Here is a 12,863-nt window from a genome sequence, read left to right as displayed (position 1 = left end):
GAAGGAAATGGCAACCCACTCCAATATTCTTGTCTGGAGAATCCCATGGACAGAAGGGTCAGTGTTGGAAGCAGAAGATGACTTCTGTTGAGGCAAATCACATCTTTTCCCCATTATGGCCATACATGTATTGCATCCATCACAATTTGGTTTAACTGAGGCTTGTCTGTGCCTCTGTTAAGCTAGTTTCCTATCTTCTATTTATTTTTCATGTGGCTTTAAAATAAACTCTATCAACTGAAGTGAGTTCAGTGCATCTTTGGTCTTTAAAATTAATACCTGATGGTACAATTTAAAGAAGTTATATCATCTCACTATCGTTACTAACTTTGTTGCAACAAATGCTTTTTGACTATTGTTGTTGTTCAGTTGCTAAGTCGTGTCCAACTTTTTCTGACCCCATGGACTTCAGCACGCCAGGCTTCCCTGTTCTTTACTATCTTCTGGAGTTTACTCAAGCTCATGTCTATTTTTGACTATGGAAGAGGTAAATTCCAAGAAATATGCATAAAAAGTATGTTGCTAATTTCCATGTTTCTATTTATCTTTGCCACCACAATTTTTGTGTTTAAAAGTTCTCACACACGTGGAAGGAATGAAAAATGTTGGAAAAGTTACATCCTGAAAAGAACATGCCAATTTTTAAGTAAACATATTTAACTACAAAGGCATAATTGAACACTTAGGAGAATAAGTCCAAAATCTATTTGACAAAGTTTTACTTCCACTGAAAATTATATTTTATCAAAATTTTGTCTTTCAAAAATATATAATATATTGAGAGCTTTTGACCATTTACTTTCTACATAAGATTATCTCAAGTTTCCCACCATTGGTGAAGGGATTATCTTCCCTTTAAGTTTATAATGTAAAGGGTACTATCTGACTTACCTAGTTCTAAGACCTTCAGCAATTAATGGGTCACCTAATATTCAGGGCATACTGTAGAGTGGTTGAAAATATACCGGATAGGTCATTTGACCTCAATTTCAGTTTTTGCTCTGCCTGAATTAGTTGTAGGCTTTTGGTTAAGTTACTAAATTAAAATGAAGAACTTGAAGTCCCAAAGATATTAAACGACTTTGACTAGACTATTGCTAAAATTCTTAACATTATTTAAAGCCTCTGACTCTGTGGTGTAAACTGGTCTACTATAATACAAAAAATAGAATTCTCATATATTACTAATCAGCCTCTAAAACTGCAAGGCAATGAATTTAAAATGTAATCACAGACTAAAAGATGAAGGCTCACCATCATTATTTGATACAAGTATGGTTCTAATGAGCCTCCTAAAATTTTTGAGTTGTCTACTGTGATGTGTGGCATAGTTGCCACAGTTATACTATGACATCATTCTTTATGTCTATTCTTTTAAAATGCAATAATATATACAGTTCAGTCTCTGTAGAATGCAACATATATATAGCAGCTGTGTTAACAGGGTGTTCCTGTTCAGAACATCTTGGTATTGTCTTAGTATTCATTCCATTTTAAGTAAAAATAATAACTTGTTCAAATACAATTTAAAATCTAGATCTAATCAGTCATGGTATCACCCCAAGTAACAATATCTTTTCTTTAAGTATCACACACATTTAAGATGCATACCTACCTGCTCTCTTCCCATCTCTTTCTCAACTGAAGCATTTTATAGATGATTCATGCAATTATAGCTTATTTAGTGATTTGGTGAGGGCATTATACAGGAAAAGATTTTAAATTGTCTTATTTTTTAAGAAATTCAGTATGCAATAAAATCATCAAAAATTGGATCTTTTAGCATTCAGATTTCTGTGCTTTGTTTTATATTAATGGTTCATTAAATTATCATCTTCCTTCAAATATACTATCAAGTGAAATTTATTATTATTGTGGTAAAAATGCTGGGATACCAGTTACCAAGTGTTAAACCATCATATATAGCTTTATTCCTTGGACTCATTAACAGTTATTTAATCACAAGCAAAGTCAGCAACATAAGGTTCTTATTCAGTTTGAAAACGCATGTTTGAATTACAATACTAGAATGTTATCCATCAAATATGGCAGGTGGATCTTACAAAACTTATCTGACATAATAGCAATGAATACCTGGAGAATGCTTTTGGGACTTTAACCATAGTATAAAAGCATTTTATTAGTATTGTGTATAACTTCTTCATGATTTAAAAATGTGGAAATGATTAGTACCTCAAGTAAATCTGTATGTATCCTAGAAGTCTGGGATACTGCAGTTTCCCACAGAAGCTCTCCTGCAAGGAAAACGTTGCTCACAGAATCAGGATCCTGGGTTGAAATCCCTTAGTATGCTATGAGATTTGTAGGACTCTCTCTTCCTTTCTCACCTATAAGGACAATAATATCTGCTTTGACACTTTCCCGCAGGTACTGCCAGAATGAAATGAGATATTAGATAGCAAATAAATTTGAAAAATGTGGAAATGAGATGCATGATCAAAGCTCAAAGACCGATACACGGAATAAAGATCAGAACCAATATGATGTTCAGAGGTACTTTCTGAATATAAATTATTTTATTGAGGCTGAAATTAAGCAAACATTCTGAAATAAATTAAAGTGAATAATTAGAACATTGGTTTATGTTACTGTGTTTGTATAACTACTATTACTGGTATTTTTACCTTTGGAGACCTTGAACATAGGTCCAATGCTTTTCAGAAACTCATGTGGTCAAGATTAATGGAGTTCTTGGCATGGGGCCACCTTGTTTATGACAGTCATAATTCAATAACTTCTACCAGAGTAAATTTGGTATTGAAGATGGTGTTTTTACTTCTGCATGTATCAGTCTTCAACTATATCTCACATTCTTTTTTTTTTTTAATTAGTTTATTTTCTATTTTTTAACTTTACAATATTGTATTGGTTTTTCCATACATTGACATGAATCCACCATGGGTGTACATGTGTTCCCCTCCAGAACCTCCCCTCCACCTCGCTCCGCATCCCATCCCTCTGGGTCATCCCGGTGCACCAGCCCTGAGCGCCCTGTATCATGCATTAAACAGGACTGGCGATTTGTTTCACATATGATAATTTACATGCTTCCATGCCATTCTCCCATATCTCACATTCTTAAAGAATTAAGCTTTAGTCATGTCCGACTCTTTGAACCCCGTGGACTGTAGCTTGCCAGGCTCCTCTGTCCATGGGATTTCCCAGGCAAGAATACTGGAGTGGGTTGCCATTTCCTTCTCCAGGGGATCTTTCAGACACAGGAATCAAACCCACTCGTAGAATTGGCATCCTGATCAAACCTAGGTCTCCCGCATTGCAGGCAGATTCTTTACCATCTGAGCCACCAGGGAAGCATTTTAACATTAGGCTAAGACCATGAAAGAAACTTACATAATCTTTCAATATACTTTCCCAGGTGGCTCAGTGGGTAAAGAACCTGCCTGCAATGCAGAAGATGCAGGAGACTTGAATTTGATCCCTGGTCAGAAAGATCACCTGGAGTAGGGCATGACAACCCACTCCAGTATTCTTGCCTGGAGAATTGGATAGACAAAGGAGCCTGGTGAGTTACAGTCCACAGGGTCGCAAAGACTCGGACACAACTGAAGCGACTGAGCAAATACTTTCTCTGGTCGTTGTTGTTGTTCCGTTGTTCAGTCGTATCTGACTCCATGCACTGCAGCACGCCAGGTTTCCCTGTCCTTCACCGTCTCCAGGAGCTTGCTCAAACTCATGTCCATTGTGTTGGTGATGCCTGTCGTGGAAAGGAAATTAACTACACCAAGTCCATCTTTTGAATAAAGAGGTAATATTCCTGTTATGTCTTCAGTGCTCCACTGCCTCAAGGACGCTGTGCATATACCCTGAGGTCCACTTGATATCTACAGTGATCCCTGGATCGAGGCTGATAAGGGATCTAATTGCAAGGAGCGTGGAGGACTGATGCTGAAGCTCTAATACTTTGGCCACCTGATGCGAAGAGCTGACGCTTTGGAAAACCCTGATGCTGGGAAAGATTGAGGGCAGGAGGTGAAGGGGACAACAGAGGATGAGGTGGTTGGATGGCATCATCGACTCAGTGGACATGAGTTTGAGTAAATTCTAGGGGTTAGTGAAGGACAGGGAAGCCTGGTGTGCTGCAGTCCAGGGGGTCACAAAGAGTCAGACAGGACTGAGCAGCTGAACAACAACAACATGGAGGGGATAATGATTCAGTAACTGTAGGAAACTTCCAAGTGCCAGGGCAGCACCACAGATGATGGAAACTTGTCGAGACTGGAGTGAGAGAGTGAAAATGGGAGCAACTCTTGGAACCAACCAAAAGGTAATTTTGCTGGGATCATCTACATAATTGCTCCGTCCATACTGTGACTAGACCTGTTGAGATTTTTGTTACGGTCCCTCTTCGATTTTAATATGATTTATACTTTTTAACTGGGCCTTGTCAGAACTTTTTCCTAATATACTGTACTAAATTCCCCAAAGTACACACCTCAGAGCTGTTAATTAAAAGGGCCTGCTGGTATAAATAAACACATATGCTGCTGATTAGCCACCCTTTAGGGGTCAACAGTGGGGAAGTCCTGCTGAGCTTCTGTTAATTGTTGTCCAAAATCTTAACAGGAACTGTCTAATGATCTCGTATGGCTTTGGCCATCTGGCCCTCTGAGTTCACTTGCCAGTAAATAGCCAACATTTAGAAAAAGAGAGAACTATCTCTTATAAGAGGAATATCTTACAAGATATAACCTAGCTGTTCACATGTGTGAATAAGGATGATTTACTTTAATTCACTAATCAAATCTTACATACCTAATTTAAGTTGTCTTTTAGATTTATTCTAATGCCAACTGCTTTAATACTAGCCAAAAGCTGGACTTTTTGCTTCTTTTACATAAGCATCAGTAGATGCACCAGGACTTAGTAGCATTGCATGTTATATTTATGGTCTTAAGCAGTGAAGAATATTTCTAATAATTAATATTTCTGAATTTTACCTGACAATTTCAGGTACTGGTGCATCTTTTTCTTTCAGTGGAGTACTGTAGAACTGATGGCTAGGTGTAAAGCTTAGTTTCACATATTCTAAAATAGAATTTTGGTTGGTATTACTCCTTACAAAGCTACACTACTGGCTGGTTTTTCGCTACATTATCTTTCCCATTTTTAGCTGAATGTTTCAAAATAGAATTAATAGATTTAAAGGAGCTAATAAGAGAATACTCTTCATTCATAGTAGGCCATTATTTTAGAAAACTTCTGTTCTATTTGTCTCATTTTTGAAAGAGATGAAAGTCTGAATATAGGGGAAGAGATCCTCCATCTCAAGGTGCATATGTGTATAATTTTCATAGATAATCGTGTGCTGAAGAGAAGAATATAACTGGCCACATTTACCCTCATGTTTAATCTGCTCATACACTATCAAAAGTGATCTGACAGTACTCTGAAATTTACCCAGGTAGTAGAAGTGGAAATTATTAATGTTTTTCATTTGTATTGTATCTTGTTGTTAACTTGCCTGTGTTAGTCACTCAGTCATGCCCAACTCTCTGCGACCCCATGGACTGTAGCCTGCCAGGCTCCTCTGTCCATGGGATTCTCCAGGCAAGAACACTGGAGTGGGTTGCCATGCCCTCATCCAGGGAATCTTCCCAACCCATGGATTGAACTGATGTCTCCTACTTAAGTCTCCTGCATTGGGAGGTGGGTTCTTGGGTTCCTCCCTGTAGCTCACTTGATAAAGAATCTGCCTGCAATGTGAGAGACCTGGGTTTGATCCCCGGGTCGGGAAGATGCCCTGGAGAAAGGAATGGAAACCCACTCCAGTATTCTTGCCTGGAGAATTCCAAGGACAGAGGAGCCTGGGGGGGCTACAGTCCATGGGATCACAGAGTCAGACACGACTGAGCGACTAACACTTACCACTAGCGCCAACTGGGAAGCCCATATGTGACATATATGATATTATATAAGACAGGCTTTGTCCTTTTGAGATACTGCACTTTAGAAAAATGCTCATGCTTTGCTTCTGAATTGGATATGTCTGTCTCTAGAACATTTTTATTTCCTGTACATTTCTTGTGTTTATGCATGTGTAATGAAAACTGTACTATTTTGGTATACACGCTTTTTATGTAAGCATTGTATGTTCTAAAGAAGATATTTTGAATAATCAAAGCAATAACTTTCTGAAATAATATGATTTAGAAAATAGTAAAATCAACCAGAATAACAGTGAATATTCATTACAACTCAACATGCTCTAGTAACAACATCACTTATTAAATTGAATTTCTTGATTATTTTTATTTCCTTTAGCGTGTATTAAACATTAGCCAGTAGTGCTGCTCTCTACATAATGAAAGATTACCCATACATTCAGGTTCTCATACATAGTTACATTTATTTTAGATCAGTAATCTCATGTGACTTTTGTGTAAAAACACACCAGATCAAAAAAAAAAAAAAAATCCTCCAACACAGAATCTTGCAGCAGAGTATAAACATGAAGACCAACACTTTAGAAGTCCTTTGTAAACAGAAAGACTTGTATTGCCGAACCACAAAATATGTCAAGAGACTGTGCTTGCTTATTTACTTTTCTGCTGCATATTACATTGGGCCTTTTCCTAAGTTTATATTTGCATAGTGTTAGGCATGCAGAGAAAGGACTGTGTCTATTTGCATTTTGAACATTCGGTATCTTTGGCATAAATGAAGGTAGGCAGTTTGCCCTCACATTCCCTCAGTACATTTCTTGACATGAAAACATCTCTCCAGTGATTCACTAATGTGGTTTGTAGAAGATGCCAGAATACTACTGAGGCAATCTTCATATATCAGTTAAAGTTTTAGACTCTTGGTTCAACCTACGTCTCAAAGGTAATTTTTAAAATGCTGTGATGAGATTTAGCCACATCCCGCTCTCTCAGACACCCCATCTGTCACCTCCAACCGCTCCGCGTGTTTGTCGATGTAAACTTTCACCTGACTCTACTGTACGTCTCTAACCACGAGGAACAATGTCACTTGGGCTTTTGGGTAGGTCAGTAAACATGCTGATTCATTTAAACTAATCTTCTAAGGCATAGGGCAGTCTGACTGTAAACGGGAGAAACAAGTAATAATGGTATGTTCTGAAGAGAGTAGCCAGAACCTGAGGTGAGGGTACAATTCACACAGCTGTTAAATGAAGACAGCTCAGATATAAAGGCTTCAGCTACGGAACAGTGGGCTCAAGTTCCAGTTTTGATGCTTATTCATTGAATGAATTTTGGTAAGTTTGTAATTTATTTATTCATTTTTATCCATAAATCACTTATTCAACAACTGCCTAAAACAACTTATAGTGAACCAGAAATTTACTACCTGTATTGTATGCATGGAACATTGTGGGGAATTCAATATGTATTTGTTAAATAAATAAATAACCTGAATAGAATGAACTAAATATGAAAATTATTCAAAAGTAAAAGAACAATTTAGTATATGAAACAATCTTTTTAGCTAAGAACACATTAGTTTGCATAGGACTATTTAGAAATTCAAAGAGAAATCAAACAAGTAAAGTTTGTTATTTTTCCATCACTCACAACATTTTTATTGTGTATACTTTGCTTTCTAAAATAAGTGTGTGCCTTGGCTCACTAGCATTATCACATTATCACCACTTTGGCAACTTTCTGTTAGTATATTTAAAACAGCAAAAAGAATGGCACAAACTCTTGAAACCCATCAAAAAGAACTGCACAATGTCTCAGAATGACATAACAATGCACCTCAACTCTTATAAACTCTTGGCTATTACCAACAATGTAAATTTTTCTCTAGCATGTACTGTTGACCCTTGAACAATGTAGGAGTTAAGAGTGTCAATGACCCAGGCAGTTGAAAATCTGTGTAGTCTTGCCTCAGTGTCCAAGGGGGACTGGTTCCAGGAGCCAACTTGAATACCACAATCCATGATGCTTGAGTCCCATAGTTAGCTTCCCGTGTCTGCAGTTCCACTCTGCACGTTCAACCAATTGCAGACCATGTAGTACTATATTTACTGGAAAAAAAGAAAACACATACATAAGTGGACTGGCGCAGTTCAAACCTGTGCTGTTTAAGGATCAGTTATAGTTTATTAATGAAAATTGGTATGTTAATGTCCATTAAGCAGAGAAAATCCAGCAACTGTAATAAATATTTGGTTTTAACAAATATGCTGGGAAAAAAATGAACCCTATGAATCAAAGCTTTGCTAAATATGTTAGTACTTTAGAGTGAGGGTCTTGTGGGCTACTCTCCAATCCTGTCCCCATTGCTCCTTGGAGATGGTATCACTCTTGTTGTTTGGTTGCTAAGTCATATCCAACTCTTTTTTTGACCTCATATACTGTAACCCACCAGGCTCCTCTGTCCATGGGATTTCCCAGACAAGAGTATTGGAGTGGGTTGCCATTTCCTTCTCTTAATTTGCTGATAGTCATTTTCTCCTATTCCTTTGCAGAATTATCACAATAATAGATATCCTTGAATAATATGTACATTTAAAAATTTTGCTTGTTTATCAGATTTACAAAAAAGTACTGATATGGTGTTCAGTTCAGTTCAATTCAGTCACTCAGTCATGTCCGTCTCTTTGCGACCCCATGAATTGCAGCATGCCAGGCCTCCCTGTCCATCACCAACTGCTGGAGTTCACCCAAACCCATGTCCATCGAGTTGGTGATGCCATCCAACCATCACCCTCTGTCGTCCCCTTCTCCTCCTGCCCCCAATCCTTCCCAGCATCAGAGTCTTTTTCAATGAGTCAACTCTTCACATCAGGTGGCCAAAGTATTGGAGTTTCAGCTTCAACATCAGTCCTTCCAATGAACACCCAGGACTGATCTCCTTTAGGATGGATTGATTGGATCTCCTTGCAGTCCAAGGGACTCTCAAGAGTCTTCTCCAACACCGCAGTTCAAAAGCATCAATTCTGCGGCACTCAGCTTTCTTCACCGTCCAACTCTCACATCCATACATGACCACTGGAAAAACCATAGCCTGGACTAGACGGACTTTTGTTGGCAAAGTAATGTCTCTGCTTTTAAATATGCTATCTGGGTTGACCATAACCTTCCTTCCAAGGAGTAAGTGTCTTTTAATTTCATGGCTGCAATCACCATCAGCAGTGATTTTGGAGCCCAAAAAAATAAAGTCTGACACTGTTTCCACTGTTTCCCCATCTATTTCCCATGAAGTAATGGGACCAGATGCCATGATCTTAGTTTTCTGAACATTGAACTTTAAGCCAACTTTTTCACTCTCCTCTCTCACTTTCATCAAGAGGCTCTTTAGTTCTTCACTTTCTGCCATAAGGGTGGTGTCATCTGCATATCTGAGGTTATTGATATTTCTCCCGGCAATCTTGATTCCAGCTTGTGTTTCTTCCAGCCCAGCGTTTCTCATGATGTACTCTGCATATAAGTTAAATAAGCAGGGTGACAATATACAGCCTTGATGTACTCCTTTTCCTATTTGGAACCAGTCTGTTGTTACATGTCCAGTTCTAACTGTTGCTTCCTTTAACTATTAATTCAGTGATAATCGAATTGAATATAAAAATAGTTTTAAACCTATTTACTTAAACACTTGAAAATACTCATTTTCTTCCTCCATCAAAATTGCCATTGAAAGTTGAGGTTGATCTGTTGGAATTTGTTTTCTGTCAAGGGAAGAGTTCTTTCACCTCTGGAGGTTTTGAAACATACTTGTTTTAATTTGCTTCAATTTCACAAAGCTGTTTCTAAGTGTGATGCCTTGAGTACTCTGAAGCTTTTAAATCAGCTGGCAATTTTTCTCTTATCCTTGGAAATTATAAGATAGCATTCCTTTAAAATTCTTTCTTTTTCTGTCCTTGAGTACTCCCTCCTTGTTGACGTTGATGCATTTTTTCTGTCCTTAATATTCCTAAACTTTTATTTTGCATTATCTATTTCTTTATCTCCTTCTGATACCGTCTAGAAAACTATCAAGATTTGAAACTCTGAATTATTGTCTTTAAATTTATTCTAATCTTTCCAATTTTTTAATTTATTCATCAATATTAATTAATAATAAAAACAAATTAATACAAATATGATCCTTGGTTTCTTTGTAATGGCTTATAATCCCTTATTTCTTTGAGAATACTTAATGGGACTAAATTGAATTCTTCAGTTATGTGTTCCATTAATTTTACTTTACCTGGTATAAGTGATTCTGTTCATCTTTCTTTTGTATAGTTGTGCTTTTTTTCCTCTCTTACATTTAGTGCCAATTTATGTTTTCTTAGTGGTACAGAGATTATGTGATTTTCATAGTTATTAATTTCTCATTTGAAACACACCCCCATCATTCCTCCCAACATGCAAATGAAGATTAAGTATAGCATCTTACCTAAAATGACATGATTTATAACAGTGGGATCTCTCAGTTTTGAGGACATAATGTGCTCTACTCCAAGTCACAAATTCTGAACTTAGATTAACACTACAAAGTTTGTATAATTAATGCAATTTTACAAATGTGGCATCAAAGTTTACAAACTGGAGTCATACACAGTGCTCCACTTGAATGATATTTTAGAAAATGCAAAGTAATAGAGACCTAAAGTAGACCAGTGATTCAGGGTTGTTGTTGCTGTTCAGCCACTAAGTCGTGTCTGACTCTTTGTGACCCCATGGACTGCAGCATGTCAGGCTTCCCTGTCCTTCACTATCTCCCGAAGTTTGCTCAATTCATGATCATTGAGTCAGTGATACCATCCAGCCATCTCATCCTCTGTCGCCTCCTTCTCCTTTTGCCTTCTATCTTTTCCAGCATCAGGGTCTTTTCCAATGAGTCAACTCTTTGCATCGGGTGGCCGAACTATTGGAGCTTCAGCTTCAGCACCAGTCCTTCCAATGAATATTCAGAGTTGACTTCCTTTAGAATTGACTGGATTGACTCAAGAGTCTTCAGCACTGCAATTCGAAGGCGTTAAGTCTTCAGTGCTCAGCCTTCTTTATGGTCCACCTCTCACATTTATACATGATTACTGGAAAAATCATAGATTTGACTATTTGGACCTTTGTAGGCAAAGTGATGTCTCTGCTTTTTAATATGCTAAGTTTCTCATAGCTTTCCTTCCAAGGAGTAAACATCTTTTAATTTTATGGCTGCAGTCACCATCCACAGTGATTTTGGAGCCCAAGAAAATAAAATCTGTCACCGTTTTCACTTCTCCCCCTCTATTTGCCATGAAGTGATGGGACAGAATGCCATGATCTTAGTTTTTTGAATGTTGAGTTTTAAGGCAGCTTTTTAACTTTCCTCTTTCACCCTCATCAAGAAGCTCTTTAGTTCCCCTTTGCATTTTGCCACTGAAGTACAACACAAATGGGTAATATAAGACCAGTTTTTTTCCCAAGATGAATTGTTCTCTATCTTGATGGTGGTATAACCAAACATTTGTAAAAACTCCCAACTATACCTAAAGTAGTGTGTGTATGTACTATAAACAATTAATGGAAAACAACAACAATGCTTTCATCTGCTAAGAGAAAGCTAAACTTTCCTGAACCTTAGTTTTCACGTGTGTAACACTTCCTTACACCACCTTGGGATCCTTCTTGGGAAGAACTGGATGCATAGGGGAAGGACACTGGCCACAACAGGCCTTTCTTGGAACCCAGTTATTAACAGAAGTCAGAGAATACCCTCCAGGGGGACACCCGCCCTCCTCTCAATCACACAGCTGGTGAGAAAGCCACAGTGGCCGGCCTCCGGGGTCTGGCTTTGATCAGATCCTGGGAACGCTGTGGTCTGAATCATGGGGGTGCGTCTGAAAGACCTCTCCATGCAGGGTCCTCCGGGGTGCATCCTAACCTTTGAGTATCAACATCACGTATTCCCAGAGCTGGTTTCCAGCTCTTACACTTTCCCTCTCAAGTCCCCTCTGGGCCTGCTTTCAAAGAATCAGGTTGAAAATACATCACCTGTCCCACCCTGGAAATGGCCTCTGTTGCAACCCCAGGTGATTGCGATGGAAGGGAAGCAGCTACAGCACGGAACCTACGTCCCCGAGCAAGGCACAGGCTCCTTGGACACAAAACCCACAATGTCTGACAGGGACGCCCCGCCGGTCCTGGCGTTAGGAGTCTCTCAGGGGCCCACTGTGGCTAAATCTCCATCCTCCCCATATCTGGCACTTTCCACTGTGCCTGGGGCCTTGGCCCAGGGTCGCCTCCTGAGAGGTTTGGAGCCGACCCTGTGGCTGTCCCTGCCTTTCTCCGGAACTCAGCTCCCTCTGAGGAGGTCCAGTCCATGGGACCGGAACAGTGGCCTCGGCGGCCCCTCGGCCCCTGGCTTTCGCTTCCCATCCTCCCAGGATGCAGCGCGGCCACAGAAAGCGGCAGGAAACGCCAGAGGCCGTGCCCCGAGGCACGCTGGGCTCCACCTCAGCTAAGGCCACGAGGCCCTACTGCCTCCTGAAGGAAGAGGCGGAGAGGAGCGGCGACGGCTGCCAGTGGTTGCCGGGTTCCCAAGGAGGCCACTCGGGAAGGCCTCTAGGGGAGACCTGAGGCCTGATGTGGGCCTCCGCTCTCCTGGGCCGCAGGCGTCTCTTGGGGAGCATCGAGGGAGGCCTCGGAGAGGACGACCGTGGACGACGCAGGTGAGAGTTTGCGGTGGGGATGTGGCGGGGGTGGGGCCCTCTCCCCACACTCCCCGTGTGTGGCCTCAGCTTGGGCTCCCTTGTCAGTGCTGGGCCGCGGGCTGTTGCGCATGTTGGGATTCATGCTTCGTGCACCTCCTAGCATTGGAGTCTGTCAGGGGTGAGCCTCACTCTCCCCCGTCCCCCGCTGCCATCTTGCCGTCGAAGGTGGGGA

The 12,863-nt window shown here is 39.9% G+C and overlaps 1 long non-coding RNA gene across 1 annotated transcript; it reads right to left on the bottom strand.

The window, feature by feature from the left end:
• Window positions 1–6,271: 6,271 nt before the first annotated feature.
• LOC145530316 (uncharacterized) lies at window positions 6,272–12,354 on the bottom strand. Its single transcript, XR_014071653.1, has 2 exons — window positions 11,973–12,354; window positions 6,272–8,035 (listed from the first exon to the last, which is right to left on the bottom strand). It is a non-coding gene; the product is annotated as an uncharacterized LOC145530316 (long non-coding RNA).
• Window positions 12,355–12,863: the final 509 nt, after the last annotated feature.

This window comes from Giraffa tippelskirchi, chromosome 12 (genome assembly GCF_054371585.1).
Source record: "Giraffa tippelskirchi isolate mGirTip1 chromosome 12, T2T-mGirTip1v1.2.pri, whole genome shotgun sequence".
NCBI classification, from domain to species: Eukaryota; Metazoa; Chordata; class Mammalia; order Artiodactyla; family Giraffidae; genus Giraffa; species Giraffa tippelskirchi.
The sequence above is the reverse complement of the archived record's forward strand: the minus strand, read 5'-3'. Positions and strand labels throughout refer to the sequence as shown.